The sequence below is a fragment of the Pseudophryne corroboree genome, chromosome 6, assembly GCF_028390025.1.
Source record: "Pseudophryne corroboree isolate aPseCor3 chromosome 6, aPseCor3.hap2, whole genome shotgun sequence".
Classification (NCBI taxonomy): Eukaryota; Metazoa; Chordata; class Amphibia; order Anura; family Myobatrachidae; genus Pseudophryne; species Pseudophryne corroboree.
In genome coordinates this window covers 745,367,046-745,384,008 of record NC_086449.1, presented here as the reverse complement: position 1 = coordinate 745,384,008, position 16,963 = coordinate 745,367,046, and the positions used below count along the sequence as shown (strand labels likewise).

The 16,963-nt window shown below is 51.0% G+C and overlaps 1 long non-coding RNA gene across 1 annotated transcript in view; it reads left to right on the top strand.

Moving 5' to 3' along the window:
- LOC134935654 (uncharacterized) overlaps window positions 1–15,670 on the top strand; it is a 37,833-nt gene extending 22,163 nt beyond the window's left edge. The window contains exons 2-3 of the long non-coding RNA XR_010180312.1: window positions 742–824; window positions 15,242–15,670. This is a non-coding gene — a long non-coding RNA (uncharacterized LOC134935654). The remainder of the gene's footprint in view (window positions 1–741; window positions 825–15,241) is intronic.
- Window positions 15,671–16,963: the final 1,293 nt, after the last annotated feature.

The window sequence follows — 16,963 nt, the reverse complement described above, 5'->3', positions numbered from 1 at the left end:
CCTCAGTAGCCGGGCCATCACCTCTCCTTGCTGCATTACCTCTCTGCCGCCCTCCCTCTGAGCACAAAGTTAGAATGAAGGAGAGCTATATATTGAATCTCAGGGGATAGATAAAAGCTAATGAATTTGGGATAGATAAAGGCCAATGAATTTGTACAGTACATACTTACCTACATTGTAAGTCTCCTCTCCGGGAGAAGCCCGGAGAGGAGACGCTGCAGGTGTCTTCGGGGGGCGGGGGCGGAATGTGACATCACTAAGCCCCCCCCCCCCCGCATCGGGTAATGCCGCGATTCGTGGGTCCGCGGGAAGGGGGCGGGGCTAAAATGACGCAATTTGCATCATTTTAATCCCTTCTCCACCCGACGGACCCGCGAATGCGGTAGGTTATCTCTCCATCCTGCTCGCATCACTAGGGTGCGAGCAGGATGCGGGAGACCTGCCCACTCTTCCGGGAGTGCAGGGGGCTACCCCAAAAAATGGGAGCCTCCCGCAGCTTCCGGGAGAGTAGGTAAGTATGGTACAGTCAGTATAGGGCAAAAGTTGGCTCCATGTTTGGAAATAGGAACATTTATTAAATGTGATTACTACTGATGTTATGTCGGTGTTGGTAGCAGGGAGGGAGACCATATTAAATATGGCTGCTATTGAGTTAATGTTGGGCTGCTTAGTGGGAAAGAGGCCTAGAAGATCTGCTGCTAGTCTCTCCACATTTCATTCCCATATCCTTTTTCCAAACAGGGCCTGAACATTGCAAGATTCAGACAAGCATTAGCTACTTTTCAGACAAGAGCAGCATCAGGAGGTGAAAACTTCAAGAACAGGTAATAGAAATCAGTCTGCCAACTGTCCTGATTCTGCTAGGGTAGTTATGCTTTTGGTATACAGTCCCTACCAGTCAGGACTCTGTCCAGGTTCTTTCTTCTTGTTACTGCATCTAGGGGTTCAGTATGTTTGACCAGCGGATGGGAATGCTGGCAGTCACAATACTGACGCTGCCATCTTGATGTGTGAAATCCCGACAGGGGTAAGGAAAGTATGTTATCCCCTCTCACCTAACCCCCCCCCCCCCCCTTCACCGCAGCCTAACTCTAACCGTCCCCCTTAGTGCCTAAACCTAACCTCCGACTGGTGGTGCCTAACCCCCCTCCCCGCAGCCTAGCCCTAACACACACCCCTCCACAGCCTAACCCTAACCTCCCCAGGTGGCACCTAAATCCTACACACACACACACACACACACAGCTGGTATCTTCACTGCATCCCACGTGCAGTACTTACTGTGTATTTGAGGGCAGAGGCGGAACTACCGGCAGTGCAGGCAGTGCACTGCACTGGGGCCCGCCTCTGTCCAGGGGCCCAAGCATGTAATGAGTCAAACTGACTCATTACATGCCGCTGTGCGCTGCAGGCAACCGCTGCCCGCAGCGCACAGCCGCCCGGAGATAGGAGCTGAGCAGCGGTACAGACGGGGGAAGGAGGAGGGAGCCGGAGGACGGAGCCGCAGCAGCGCTTTGTTACTGGTGGAGGCGCTGCTGCTGCTGCTCCTCTGCTTCCCTATAGGCTGTCTTCCGAGAACAGCCTATAGGGAAGCAGAGGGGCAGCAGCGCCTCCACCAGTAACAAAGCGCTGCTGCGGCTCCGTCCTCCGGCTCCCTCCTCCTCATTCTCTAATGCCCGGGAATCGTCGTCTGACGCAGCTGCACCGAGGAGCCTGAGGGTAAGTATAATTCTTCTTTCTTTCTTTCTTTCTTTCTTTCTTTCTTTCTTTCTTTCTTTCTTTCTTTCTTTCTTTCTTTCTTTCTTTCTTTCTTTCTTTTTCTTTCCTTCTTTCTTTCTTGTGCCTGCCTGCCGCAATGTGTAAAAAGGGGGGACTACCTGCCGCAATGTGTAAAAAGGGGGGACTGCCTGCTGCACTGTGTAAAAAGGGGGGACTGCCTGCCGCAATGTGTAAAAAGGGGGGACTACCTGCCGCAATGTGTAAAAAGGGGGGACTGCCTGCCGCAATGTGTAAAAAGGGGGGACTACCTGCCGCAATGTGTAAAAAGGGGGGACTGCCTGCCGCAATGTGTAAAAAGGGGGGACTGCCTGCCGCACTGTGTAAAAAGGGGGGACTGCCTGCCGCACTGTGTAAAAAGGGGGGACTGCCTGCCGCAATGTGTAAAAAGGGGGGACTACCTGCCGCAATGTGTAAAAAGGGGGGACTGCCTGCCACTATGTGTAAAAAGGGGAATCTGCCTGCCGTAATGTGTAAAAATGGGGACGCTGTCTGCCGTAATGTGTAACAAGGGCACGCTGTCTGCCGTAATGTGTAAAAAGGGCACGCTGTCTGCCGTAATGTGTAACAAGGGCACGCGGTCTGCCGTTATGTGTAAAAAGGGGTAATCTGCCCGACGCTATGTGTAAAAATGGGGAATCTGCCTGCCGTAATGTGTAAAAAAGGGGGGCTGCCTGACGCTATGTGTAAAAATGGGGAATCTGCCTGCTGCTATGTGTAAAAAGGAGGAATCTGCCTGCCGTAATGTGTAAAAATGGGGACGCTGTCTGCCGTAATGTGTAACAAGGGCACGCTGTCTGCCGTAATGTGTAACAAGGGCACGCTGTCTACCGTAATGTGTAAATAGGGCACGCTGTCTGCCGTAATGTGTAACAAGGGCACGCGGTCTGCCGTTATGTGTAAAAAGGGCACGCTGTCTGCCGTTATGTGTAAAAAGGGCACGCTGTCTGCCGTTATGTGTAAAAAGGGCACGCTGTCTGCTGTAATGTGTAAAAAGAGGAATCTGTTCGCTGTAAGGTGTAAAAGGGTCTCTACCTGGTGTAGTGGTGCTACTGTGCGGCGTAATTTGAATAATGGAGACTACTGTGTTGGTATTATTTTGTGGCCACACCCCTTCCCCACGAAGCCACGCCACTATGTATTTTTGCGCGCGCCTACGGCGCGCACTGCCCCCGGGGTGGACTTGGATGGGGGGGGGGGCCCCAAAGCATTTTGTCGCACCTGGGCCCACCGCTTGCTTGTTCCGCCACTGTTTGAGGGTGATATGTGGGTACACATTAGATTGACGTGCAATCGGGGTGATGGTTGGGGCCAATATTCCCTTTGTCCTGGACCATGCCAGATTGCCCGTACTGTACTACACAATGTAATGAAGGACGAAGCAACATCTTATTCCATCCTTCAGTACACTGCACATGTTCGCAGGTGATATGTTCTGGTTGGCCGTGCTGCAGGGCTGACTGAAAGATGCCGTCTGCAACCCGTGGGAGTGCGCAATCATGGGTACACAGTAGGTGATGCAGACGAGTTGTCTTTCCAATATGGCAAATCATCCCGACAACATTCTAATGTGTACCCTGTCTTAGGGGCATATGTACCCAACAACCATTTCATTTTTCAAACACAGCCTGTTATATGACAGTTAGGAGCTGATTGGCTGTTACTTTATCTCTCTCCACTTTATCTCTGTTCAAGGCTAAGTACATATGCTCCTATGTGGCCTAGCACTGTCTGAAATGATAGACTCTCCACATGCAGTAAATCCATACTTGCCTACTCTCCAGGAAGCTGCGGGGTACTCCCGTTTTTTTGGGGTAGCCTCCCGCTACCCCGGAAGAGTAGGCAGGTCTCCCGTATCCTGCTCGCACCCTAGTGATGCGGGCAGGATGGAGAGATAATCTCCCGTATTTGCGGGTCCGTAGGGTGGGGAAGGGGTTAAAATGACGCAAATCACCTAATTTTAGCCCCGCCCCTTCCCGCGGACACACAAATCGTGGCTTTTCCTGAGTTCAATCTGCAATCTAAATTGCAGTGTAAAAATAAAGCAGCACGTTTTTACCCTGCACAGAAACAAAATAACCCACCCAAATCTAGCTCTCTCTGCACATGTTATATCTGCCTCCCCTGCAGTGCACATGGTTTTGCCCAATTGGTAACAAACTTGCTGCTGCGATCAACTCAGAATTACCCCCTATATTGGTAAATGTGGTATGTTTTCCACAAGAAAACGCTTTCACTATGTGAATTAGGAGAGAGAATTGACAGCATAGGAAAGGAATGAGTTAAACATCTTGTGAGGGGTGGACCTAGCTGGAAGGAAAGTACAGCCCTTTGGAAAAGGGGAGGGTTAGTATATATAGGGAAGGATAGCAATTTTGTCTCTCTCTTGTTAGTGAATTTGCCTTGTGCTGGGTGAGTGCTGCAGTGCAGAATATTCCCCAAAGTTTTTATTACACTTACTTCCAATACTCCTTTAGCATGTCTTCCCGTCCTCGTCGGTCAGCTGGGACCCCAGCCCGATACCGCATGTCCGGCGGGGGGGCTGGGCCCGAAGACGGAGTGGCTGGCCTGGGGGACGGGGCCCCGTCCCCTGGGACCTCCACAGGTGCGGGAAGGCAAGCGGGACGGCGGGACGGGTCGGCCTCGCCGCTTGAGGCCAGGGCGGCGTTTCCGTCTGGGCGCGGGCGGCGGGGGGAGCCGGGGGCTCCGCCGGGTCGCCCGGAGGTGATAGGGCAGCAGCCCTCACCTCCGAACACTGCAGAGGAGACATTGGTGGCCAGTGCCCGCGGGCGCGCACAGGCGCGCCGCGCCGGGCGCCTTTCCATGGAGCCGCAATCGGCTCCGCCTACGCCCCCCTTGCCGAGGCAGAGTGGTGGTACCAGGCGGGGGGGGGGGGAACAGGGCGGGAGACATCGTTTAGCCGAGCGAGGCCTGTCGCGGGGCCTCGCCCGGCGGAAGGTACGGAGGTCCCTGCCGGAGGATCGCGGGCGGGAGGCAGTGGGACGCGCGCACGGCGTGCGCGCGCGCCCACGTTTGCCTCAGGCGGCGTCGCTCGCGCACGAGTGCGCGCAGCGGCGCCGCAGGCCTCCTCGTCTCCCCATCCCTCTCCCCTTCAGCCGGAACCCGGCGAGGGTCGGGGGGGAGGAGGAGGGGCAGCGATCAACCAGGTATAAGCAGGGAGGCAAGTGATATCTCCCGACGCGGGGCCCACCCGGCAGGCGGAGGTAGCTCCAGCCGGCGGGGGGTGGGTGCCCCCAGGGAATACCAAGGGCATGGCACAGGCCAGGCTGCAGGTGCCGGAGGTTCCGGGCGGGGACCGGGCCGCGGCACCTTAGGGGCGCAGGCGGTTCCCCACCTGGCCCATCTGGGCGCCAGGCAGCGGGGCACCGTGGGACAACTCTTGGGCGCCGGGTGGATCGGCGCACGCCGCCGACGGCCCGGGAGCCCGCGGGGGTCAGCGCTACGTCCTGGGGTGGTACTGACCCTCCCGGTACGCTGGCGTCGGCCCTGGCAACGGTTGTGGCGGCGCTGGGGCCGCTGGCCGCGGCCCCAGAATTGGCAAGCGGTTCCGGTGCGCCGCCGGCGGTTCCAGTTCACGCACAATGTCCGCAGCCCAGCGGGTTGCTCGCGCCTGCCGCGAGCTAGGAGTGGCCGCGACGCAACTCCATCAGCAGCCCGGGGGGGAGCGAGTGGGAGCTTTTAGAGGAAACGCCTGCCCCCCGGGGTGCGAGGCGCGCGCCGCGACTGCTGTTTGGGCCCTCTTCCCCTTTTTCTCATTCAGGTGAGCGCGGAGATGCGGAGATGACGGAGTCGGAAGATGAGGATGTCGGTTCTGTCATGCCGGAGGATTCTGGATCTGAGCAGTCGTCGGTATCAGGTGAGACGGAGCAGTTGGGGTCGGGCTCTGGCACGCGATCGAGTTCCCGCAGCTCCTCTTCCTCTTCCTCCTCTTCTTCCTCCCTGCCGTCGCAAGCGTCCGAAGTCAGTAGCACGACTAGGGCGAAGAAACGAGCGACGAAATTCGCCAAGAGGGCGGAGGGGCAACAGGCGAGGCGGAAGAGGCGACGGCGGCTTAGCGAGGACGCTCGCAGGGCCAAGAAGCGACGCGACCTGCCCGATGTAGTTCGCTGCGAGTACACTGCCATTATGCGGGGGCTAAGGGACAGCTGCCGCAGAAAGATTCGCAGGGGGACTATGTCGATGTGTTCGTCTTGACAAAAGACGTGAAGAAGGACTTTAAAGCGGCGGCAGCAAAGAAGGGCATCGGAGCCGAGGCCTTCCGTACCTTCGATAACTGGCAGGCTGGTTTTTGGGTCTTCGCGGCTTGTTACCTAGAAGATAGGCCGGACGAGCACATGAATATCATTCGGTATCTGCATCTCGTACATGATATGCAACGCACGTCGTCGGGCACTGAATGGCGTAGATATGATGAGGAGTTCCGGGAGAAGCAGGACGGATTACAGGTGATGGACTTTGGGTTTAAGGACGTGGAAGTCTGGCTCAAGGTCACTCGGGCCTCGCAACAGGGTAAGGAGCCCCGGAACGCGGGTGCGGACGGGCACCACGCAGGGTCGTCCGCCCAGGGGCCCGGCGCGGACGGCGGATCGGCAAAGCCAGGTAGGTCGGCCGCCCGTGCAGGGGGACAGGCCGCCACAAAGGGAAAATGCTTCGCGTTTAACAACGCGGCATGTTCCTTTGGCAAGCAGTGTCGGTTTCGACACTCATGCCTGCAATGTGGCGGTTCCCACCCGGCCTCCTCCTGCTTCAGAGGTAGTCGTCAAGGTACCCGGGGTAAGCAAACTTACCCAAGATCGACCGCGAGCGGGAGCGCTCCGCAGAGCGCCAACGCCAATTAATTTGGATACAATGGGCAGGTGGTTGGATTGGTATTCAAATAGGGCCGACGCGTTATTTTTGTTTTCAGGTTTTCGTTTTGGTTTTCGCTTGCCTGTTGCGAGCGAGGTTACGGCGAGGGCCCAAAGGAGCCTCCAGTCTGCTCGTGCCTTGCCTTTGGTACTGCGGGAGAAGGTAGACAAAGAGGTCAGGCTGGGCAGGATGGAGGGGCCGTTTCCATCACCCCTGGTGGAGGGCTTAGTCATCTCCCCAGTGGGGGTGGTTCCCAAGAAGACTCCAGGCGCTTTTAGGCTTATCCAGCATCTTTCTTACCCGTCGGGGGAGTCGGTCAACGACGCGATACCACCGGCTCATTGCTCGGGGGGGTATCAATCGTTTGACGAGGCGTTGGAGCTGGTCCGCAGCTACGGTGCTGGGGCCCTCATGGCTAAGATTGATGTTGAGTCCGCTTTTCGGTTGCTGCCGCTACATCCGGACTCATTTCGCTTTATGGGTTTCCGGATTGGAACGGAATATTTCATCGTCAAATGCTTGCCGATGGGATGTTCCGTTTCATGCTCATATTTCGAACGATTTAGCACATTTCTACATTGGTGCGTGGAGTCTTCGTCGGGAGGTCATGGGGTCGCCCATTACCTCGATTACTTCCTGTGTACGGGACCAGCTAACTCACCGCGATGCGGGGACTTGCTTTTCAGCATCCGAGCTCTGTTTTGTCACTTCGGAGTTCCCGTGGCCGAAGATAAAACAGAGGGGCCGGTCTCCTGTTTGTCATTTTTGGGGATCGAGATTGACACGGTGGCGGGATCGTGCCGTCTGCCTAGAGACAAAGTGGTCAAGCTCCGCGACGCCATTTGCCGGTTCGAGGGGTAGCGCAAGGTAAAACTGCGGCAGGCGCAATCCTTGCTGGGCATGTGAACTTTGCTTGTCGGGTAATCCCGATGGGCAGGGTTTTCTGCCGGAAGCTAGAAAGGGCGACTGCGGGGTGTGCCAGACCACACCATTTCGTGCGTTTGTCCTCAGAGATTAAGAGGGATTTGGCCGTATGGGCCTCGTTCCTGGAGGACTTCAACGGGGTGTGTATATGGCAGGCGCCAATGGTGGACAGTGCTAGGTTGCAGCTGTTCACCGATGCAGCGGGGGCCTCTGGATTCGGTTGCTATCTGGAGGGATCTTGGTGCGTGGCCTCGTGGCCGGCGGAATGGCATCGCGAAGGTTTAACTAAGGACCTTTTGCTTCTTGAGCTTTTCCCCATTATGGTGGCGCTGGAGGTCTGGGGCGATCGCCTGGCTCATCGCAGCATCTTGTTTAGATGTGACAATCTGGGCGTGGTGCATGCGATAAATAACCAGAGGGCGAAGTCGCTGGTGGTTCTGCGGGTGCTGGGGCAGTTGCTGTTGACATGCCTACGTCGGAACGTGTGGTTCCGCGCGCAGCATGTGCCGGGGCTGGAGAACGGAATTGCTGACGCGTTGTCACGAGGGCAGTGGGAAAGGTTTTGTTTGTTGGCACCCGAGGCCGACGAGCATGGTTTTCATTGTCCCGGTTATGTTTGGCAGGTGATCGGGCCGGACTGGAGGGTCTAGCGTTGCGGTCAGTCGCGCCAACCACGCTTAAGGCTTACAGGCAAGCTTGGAGCGAGTGGGAGGAGTTTGTTCAAGGACGAAATTCACAAGGTAAGAGCGGGCATCGGATGATGCTTTCTTTTATTTGGCAGCTGTATGTTTCGGGTAGGTCCAGAGCGGTGGTATCCCGGTACTTGGCTGGGATTTCGTTTTTCAGCAGAATAAAGGGCGTCCCCGACGTGACTAAGAGTGGGATTCTGCTGAAGGCGATGAAGGGATGGGCGCGAGTCGCGCCGACGCCACCTGACAGGAGGCGGCCCATTGATGCGGCCTTGTTGCCGGCTGTCATCAGGGCGGTTGGAGGTGTCGCGTCGTCCATGTTTGAGTCACTGTTGTTCAGTTTGGCGTTCTCAATGGCTTACCACGGGGCCTTTAGGGTTTCGGAATTGGTAGCGCCTTCTAAGCGAGCAGATTCGCACATGCTTGTCGGGGACGTGGTGGTGGGTGAGAGGTCCTTTCTTTGCAGATTGCGTCGCTCTAAGACGGACCAGGTGGGGAGAGGTCGATGGGTCACCTTGGTTCCGGCACTTGATGAGAGCATTTGCCCAGTAAGTTTGGCAGTGCAGTATGAGGCAGTACGGCCCGACAGTCGGAGGTCATGGCTGCTGCATTATGACGGGCTGCCGATGACGAAGTATCAATTTCGTTGGATGCTGGGTCGCTGTCTTGCGAGCTTGGGCCTTCCACCCGCTGCGTTCGGGACACATTCCTTCCGCATAGGAGCTGCGACGTCGGCTGCGGCAGCAGGTTTTTCCATGGCTGAGATCCAGGCAGTGGGGCGATGGAAGTCGTCAAGTTACAGACGGTATATTCGCCCCGTTGCATGAGATGTTGGCTCGCGCGTACTTTTTGTTCAATTACAGTTGTTTAATCATGTTGTTACAGTTCAGTACGTTATGGTGTTATGCGTTTGTCTGTCTACCCGTTTTTTATCCTACTCAGGGATTAGCTACTCGCCGTTGCGGGCATGAGCCGGCAGCGGGGGTCTGGAGTTATTTTGCGATTTTTTGCCTGACTTGACGGATTGAATTCTAATCCACAATTCAGTTAATCTGTTCTAATCAGAGTCCCTCAGCAGGTCTTTACGCTTTCACCTCCAGCTGAGTTCTTACATGTTTTACCCCTTTTTTACCCCCCCCCCTTTTTATTTTCTTAATTTTGTTTTCATCCTTCCCATTTGTGTGTTCATGTTCTGCTTCAAATTGGCTGGAAGCTCGTGCAGATCGGCTAGGACGAGACTGCTGCAATATACGGAAACAAAATTTTTCTTTTTGGCAGATCCTTCAGGTTAATGCAGTAAATTAAACAATGGTATAGATGATTAGTAACCACTTTTACCCCCTTTTCCTCCTCTTCAGGTTGGTTGGAAGATGACTTGCCTATTTGGGTGGTTGGCCACTCTTATGTGTATTGGGCTGCCCAGTTTTTGGCCTCAGAGGGGGCACGGATGTTTCCTAGGGCTCGAGGAGTTCGTTGGCTTGGTTGGCGAGGGATGATGTGGACGGAGTTGAGAAGTAGACTAGTCAGTCAGGCCAGCAAGCATGGAGTCCCTAGGGTGTTGGTTGTCCATTTAGGTGGCAACGACCTGGGGAAGAGGACTTCTTTGGAGATGCGGTGGGCCATGATACAGGATCTGGCAAGTGTGGCCGCAGCATGGACCAATTGAGTATTGGTGTTCTCCTTGATGGTGCCAAGGTTGAGTTGGTGAGGTGTGGCGGACGGTCGCGTAATTGATGAGGCCAGGAAGAAGGTGAATGGGGCGGTGGCGAAGTGGGTGCTGTCCCACGGAGGCAAAGTAGTTCGCCACCCTAGGATTCGGTTCCGAGACAGTCACCTATTTCGGCCTGATGGTGTGCATCTATCCAATGAGGGGATGATGCTTTTCCTGGAGGATCTGTTCCTAGTGTTGCAGGAGTTAGGGTGAGGTTATGGTGCCGGTGCGAAGACTCTGGGAAGGAGTCTTTCGCTGTTGGCGGAAAAGAACGGCAGTTTGTAGTTGTATGGTAAGCTGTAGTGATTTACAGTTTGATTTGGTTTAGGTGCACTCACCTCCATCGACTTATTGGCCACTCGACCACCCGACCGGGAGGCAGCGGAATGGGCACCCATCAGGGTGGGAAGTCACTGTGGGGGTTGAGCTAGCACCTATTACCGTTTTGATAGTTTGTAGTTAAATTAGGATGGTTTTGATTTTAGCATTTTAAGGTTAGCGTCAGTATTATAGAGCCGTTCTTTTTTCTGCCACCATATGCCGGCTGAATCGGCATCTTAACAAAGTTTTCATTTACAGGTTTGCTATGGTTAGGGTCAAATAAATAGCTAGCAATTTTTCTGCCAAATTCAAGTCTCTGTGTCTTTATTTCTTGGTATTAGAGGTAACGAATGCTTTACTTAGAATGAAGGGGTCCACCAAATGTCACTAGGATGTTTAGGAGAGAGAATTGACAGCATAGGAAAGGAATGAGTTAAACATCTTGTGAGGGGTGGACCTAGGCAGCTGGAAGGAAAGTACAGCCCTTTGGAAAAGGGGAGGGTTAGTATATATAGGGAAGGATAGCCATTTTGTCTCTCTCTTGTTAGTGAATTTGCCTTCCCGCCCTCCCGCCCTGTTGGTAGAGGTTCTGGCACGGAGTGCCTTGGCATTGAATTGTTGGCTGGTTTTATCGTTGGCTATTTATTGGCGGAAAAGAACGGCAGTTTGTAGTTGTATGGTAAGCTGTAGTGATTTACAGTTTGATTTGGTTTAGGTGCACTCACCTCCATCGACTTATTGGCCGCTCGACCACCCGACCGGGAGGCAGCGGAATGGGCACCCATCAGGGTGGGAAGTCACTGTGGGGGTTGAGCTAGCACCTATTACCGTTTTGATAGTTTGTAGTTAAATTAGGATGGTTTTGATTTTAGCATTTTAAGGTTAGCGTCAGTTTTATAGAGCCGTTCTTTTTTCTGCCACCATATACCGGCTGAATCGGCATCTTAACAAAGTTTTCATTTACAGGTTTGCTATGGTTAGGGTCAAATAAATAGCTAGCAATTTTTCTGCCAAATTCAAGTCTCCGTGTCTTTATTTCTTGGTATTAGAGGTAACGAATGCTTTACTTAGAATGAAGGGGTCCACCAAATGTCACTAGGATGTTTATGGTGTTGCTGTATTATATCTTGTTTTTGCTTAATAAACTGCAAGGTTATGACTACAGCAGGTTGCACACACACAGAAACACTGAATGTAATCCAATCATTGTAACAGGTTGGGTTCAAAATGTCAGTGAGAATGCTGACAGGGGGAAGGTAAATATTAGAGATGAGCGGGTTTGGTTCTCCGAGATCCGAACCCCCCCGAACTTCAAACATTTTACACGGTTCCGAGGCAGCATTTTGGTGACCCAACAGTATATAGTTGTGTACAGTAGGAAATTGCTGTATCTTGCAGCTCTGTGTCACTCAGGGCCGTCTTTTAGTATGGGCTCAATGGGCTCTTGCCCAAGGGCCCCAGGAGTCTAAGGGCCCTAGGCTGGTAGCTGAGGGTCCCCTCTTTCCAGGGGTACCAGATTTTTGAAAATCGGCCCTGGGGAACCAGAGATATCTGACTTCGAAGCAGTGGTCCCCATCCAAGACGGTTAATTGCTCTTCCCAGCCAGATATCTTGAGTTCTGTCTGACTTATAGCTTTTCTGAGGGGACTCTCCAAAATATGGGACCCCTTCCCGTTCAGTGGACACTGGCAGCTTGACTCTACTAGGCCCAGATCCGGAGATACAGTATAAGCCTTCAAACAGCTGGTCCCTGCTCCAGCTTCACACATCTGGTATGCAGTTTTATATTTTCACCGGTGGATTGCTCTGGATCCTGAACTCTGATCCCCAAGTCCCCTGTACCTCCTGAAAGGTGGGACTCTCTAGTTTTTTATCACATTCAAAGCTAAGAAATCTTTTTCCAGGAACTGGAGATATCTGCAGTCAAGCAAGCTGCCCTCCCACCGGAAAATGATGAATATTAAGCCCACTCCACTATCCACCCCTCCCCTGCGTATTACAACCCCCCACTACCCCTGAAGCCATGTACAGGGGCCCATTCATTCAGCCCAATGCCCCCTTCTACAGTTAAGTGTTCTCTCTCCTGCCCCATCTTCCACCATATGTGCAGCAAAGGAGTAATTAGCAGAAATTACTGCTCCAGGTCCTACATGCTGAGCGGAAGATAGAACACCCCCTACCGCCCGATGATAGCACCCCCCACACCTACCGCTGGAGGATGGGTAGGGGGCCCAGTGCATTGCTGTGCACAGGGGCCTACACTGCTGTTAAGATGGCCCTGGTGTCACTGCAAGTATCCATTCCATATCTGTGCAGCATTTTTGTGAGCAGTATATATAATATTACAGTGCAGCATTTTGGTGACCCAACAGTATATAGTTGTGTACAGTAGGCCATTGTTGTATCTTGCAGCTCAGTGTCACTGCAAGTATCCATTCCATATCTGTGCAGCATTTTTGTGAGCAGTATATAGTAGGACAGTGCAGCATTTTGGTGACCAGCAGTATACATATATAGTACAGTACAGTAGGCCATTGCTCTATCTTGCAGCTCTGTGTCACTTCTAGTATCCTGATCAATGCTCAATATCTGCTGCATTGTTGTGACCAGTATGTGTACTGTACTGTGCGACTTGTGTTATACACCTGGTGATTATACATCCTATAATCTGTACTGAGCGATGTGTGAGATACACCTGGGGATTATACACCCTATATACTGTACTGAGTGATGTGTGAGATACACCTGGGGATTATACACCCTATATTATTATTATTATTATTATTATTATTATTATCCTTTATTTATATGGTGCCACAAGGGTTCTGCAGCGCCCAATTACTGAGTACATAAATAATCAAACAGGAAAACAGCAATTTACAGTTGATGACAGTATAGGACTAGTACAGGGTAAATACACATAGTTACATCAGCAGATGACACTGGAATAAGTATCAGGTGGCAGAAGACTGCTGGATGTGGTACAGTTGAAGATTATTAAAGTAAGACAAAGGATAAGCACATGAGGGAAGAGGGCCCTGCTCATGAGAGTTTACAATCTAAAGAGGAGGGGTAGACAGACATGGGTGACACAGATGGGGTACATAGTGAACGTGGAACAGAGGGTTAGGATGAGATTTGGCTGGGTTTGGTGAAGAAGTGGAACCCCAGAAGGCACAAGTCAATACTTAACATTGCAACATTTTACTGGGCTATGCAGGAGAAAATTAAAAATAAGGGGAAAAACAAAGAATCGATAACTTCTACCGCTTTCAAAAAGGTCAATGGAAGCTGAAATAATGGACAACTACCTCATGGAAGCCAGATACAGTATACCAAACAGTACTTAGCAGAGTTAGGAATGAGTGCTTATGAAATACAGTAACATTTTGTCATAATATTTCAGAAACTGCATGGCTGGTCTCTTGCACTCTTTTGCTCTAATACACCACCTGCTTTAGGATTTATATTCAAAAACATTATATGTCTCCATAATCCCAAAAATGTCAGTCTACTTGGAAGTGGTTTGTTCCTTTGTAAGGGAAAGAGAACAAATGTTCTCAAACAACGGTTTCTCAATTTCTTTTTCCTCTGGGAAGGGATTGTGGATTCACAGGAATATCTGAGCATTTCTGTAATCAGAAAGCAGCGACTTTCTACAAATGTTTACGAATAATTCCAGTGATTTTGTCATTTTCTTCCAGTGATTTGGACCAATAATACCATTGATTAGAACAAATAATTCCAGTGATTTTGTCATTTTCTTCCAGTGATTTGGACCAATAATACCATTGATTAGAACGAATAATTCCAGTGATTTTGTCATTTTCTTCCAGTGATTTGGACCAATAATACCATTGATTAGAACGAATAATTCCAGTGATATTGAGATGTTTGTGTCGCTTAGCTTAGCCGTCCAGTGACCACAGTGCACCTCTTTTTCTCTTTTCTTTGCATCATGTGCTGTTTGGGGTTCATTTTTTGAGGTGCCATCCTGTCTGACATTGCAGTGCCACTCCTAGATGGACAAGGTGTTTGTGTCGGCCACTTGGGTCGCTTAGCTTAGTCATCCAGCAACCTCGGTGCAAATTTTAGGACTAAAAATAGTATTGTGAGGTGTGAGGTGTTCAGAATAGACTGGAAATGAGTGGAAATTGTGGTTATTGAGGTTAATAATACTATAGGATCAAAATGACCCCCAAATTCTATGATTTAAGCTGTTTTTTGAGGGGGTTTTGAAAAAAAACACCCGAATCCAAAACACACCAGAATCCGACAAAAAAATTTCAGGGAGGTTTTGCCAAAATGCGTCCGAATCCAAAACACGGCTGCGGAACCGAATCCAAAACCAAAACACAAAACCCGAAAAATTTTCCTGTGCACATCTCTAGTAAATATACTTATCATCCCACAAAGGCCCCCTAACCCCAACCCTTCCTTCCCGCAACCTGACTCTAACAACCGCCCCTCTCCCACCCACAGCCTAAGCCTAACCCTCCCCGCTAGTGCCTAAACCTAACCCCCCCACATTCCCGCAGCCTAAACCTACTCTCTCCTGTCTAGGTGCCTAGTATTAGTACAGTAGTGTCAGGGGCGGTCTAACAGAGGAGGGAACCAGTGTGTAGAATCCGTGTGGCCCACTCCTCTCTACAGCGCAGTGTACTCCGGTATTGTGCCAGAGTATACTGCATGGGGGGCAGAGTGTGCGGTGTGGGCCCCCACTGCACCCATTATTTATATGCCAATGAGTAGTGTACAGTGGGGCAACTAGTGTTCTTTTTCAGATGACTATGTTGTGAAAGAGAATTCAAAATTAGTCTGACAGTTATTTTGCACTGAGTGTAAGAATCTTATGAGTGGCAAATAAAGGGCCTGATGTCGCAATTGGGGCTGGTTTGCGAGTTTGGAAATATATGCACCTTCTGATTAAACCGTTACTATCTTACAACAGAGAAATGCGTTAAGGGATCTCAACATCACTCTGTGCCCTCTGGAGCTGGATACAATCAGGCTGAGCTTCTAACTGCGGACCCCACACATTGCTGCTGATCCACGTGCCACGCTCTCCCTCCCTGCATGCATCAAAAGAACCGCCTCTCCCACTTCGCTGGGCTGTCAATAAGGTGAACCGACGTGGCGGGACTGCATATCTCCAGTGTTGAGCTTACGGCGGTGGGGAGGTGTGAACATAGCGTGCGCTCACCGCTGCCACAGATCCATGGCCGCACCAATCTTTTAACAAGTATCTATCACTCCAAATTGGACATTACTTTGGCATACTGCACCAAGGCATTCAATTCCTTTTGGAGCACTTATAAACAGCGGATTGTATATAGACTGCCTATGCTCACACCACTCGCCTCTCCATGGGGGTAATTCCAAGTTGATTGCAGCAGGATTTTTGTTAGCAATTGGGCAAAACCATGTGCACTGCAGGGGAGGCAGATATAACATGTGCAGAGAGAGTTAGATTTGGGTGGGGTGTGCTCAATCTGCAATGTAATTTGCAGTGTAAAAATAAAGCAGCCAGTATTTACCCTGCACAGAAATAAAATAACCCACCCAAATCTAACTCTTTCTGCACATGTTATATCTGCCTCCCCTGCAGTGCACATGGTTTTGCCCAATTGCTATCAAAAATCCTGCTGCGATCAACTTGGAATTATCCCCTATATGTGGTAATACTAATTGATATATGCATATATATGTTGTATTTCTGGAATCTTTTACCAGTGTATCATTAAAATGTATTGTTATTTTTATACGTACATGCGCTTCCTGTTTATCTTATGTAAATGCAGATGGCCACCTGTATTTAGCGTTAGTTGCATCTATGTACCTGCCTCGTTCCCCATCTATCCAGAGGTGTAGCTAGATGCCATGGTTCCCGGAGCAAGGGTATTTTTTGGCGCCCCTCTCCCCTATACTGAATTGGGGGCCTGGCCAACATGTGATAACATGTTACATTTGAAATGAAACAATATTTAAATTGGTGACGGTCAGTTCTAGACCTTGTAGAGCTCATAGCGAAAGTTTCCTTTGGGTGCCCCATCTATAAAATATGGTCAGTGCGCGCCAAAGGCGAGCAACTAAAATATTGGGCGTGGCCACATAATAGTACAATTCACATTATACTGCACAGTAGTGTCCATTATTCACATTACACCACACAGTAGAGTCGCTTAAACACATTATGCCACAGTAGAGCTCCTTATACATATTATACCACAGTAGAGCCCCTTATACATGTTATACCATGGTAAAGCCCCTTATACATGTTATGCCATGGTAAAGCCCCTCATACACGTTACACAAAAGTAGAGCCACTATGGAAGTAGCTGTATTAAAGTATTTACTTTTTTAATTCAAATAAATTAAAAACACTATGTATGCCCCTTGACTGACCTGACCTCACAACTCCCCAATCCCTTAATGAAAATAATGCCCCAAATGTGACCTCACACAGACCTGATAATCCCCCCAATCTCTTAGTGAAAATAATGCCCCAAAACTGACCCCCTCCCCAGATCTGATAATCTCCCAATTTCTCAATGAAAATAATGTCCCAGAATTGTCTGAGTGGCAGAAATAGCAGCTCCGCAGCAGCTTGAGGGGCAGAGAGGGCTCTAGCATATGCTGGCTGTCAGTGTCTCCTGCTGACGCCTCTGCCTGC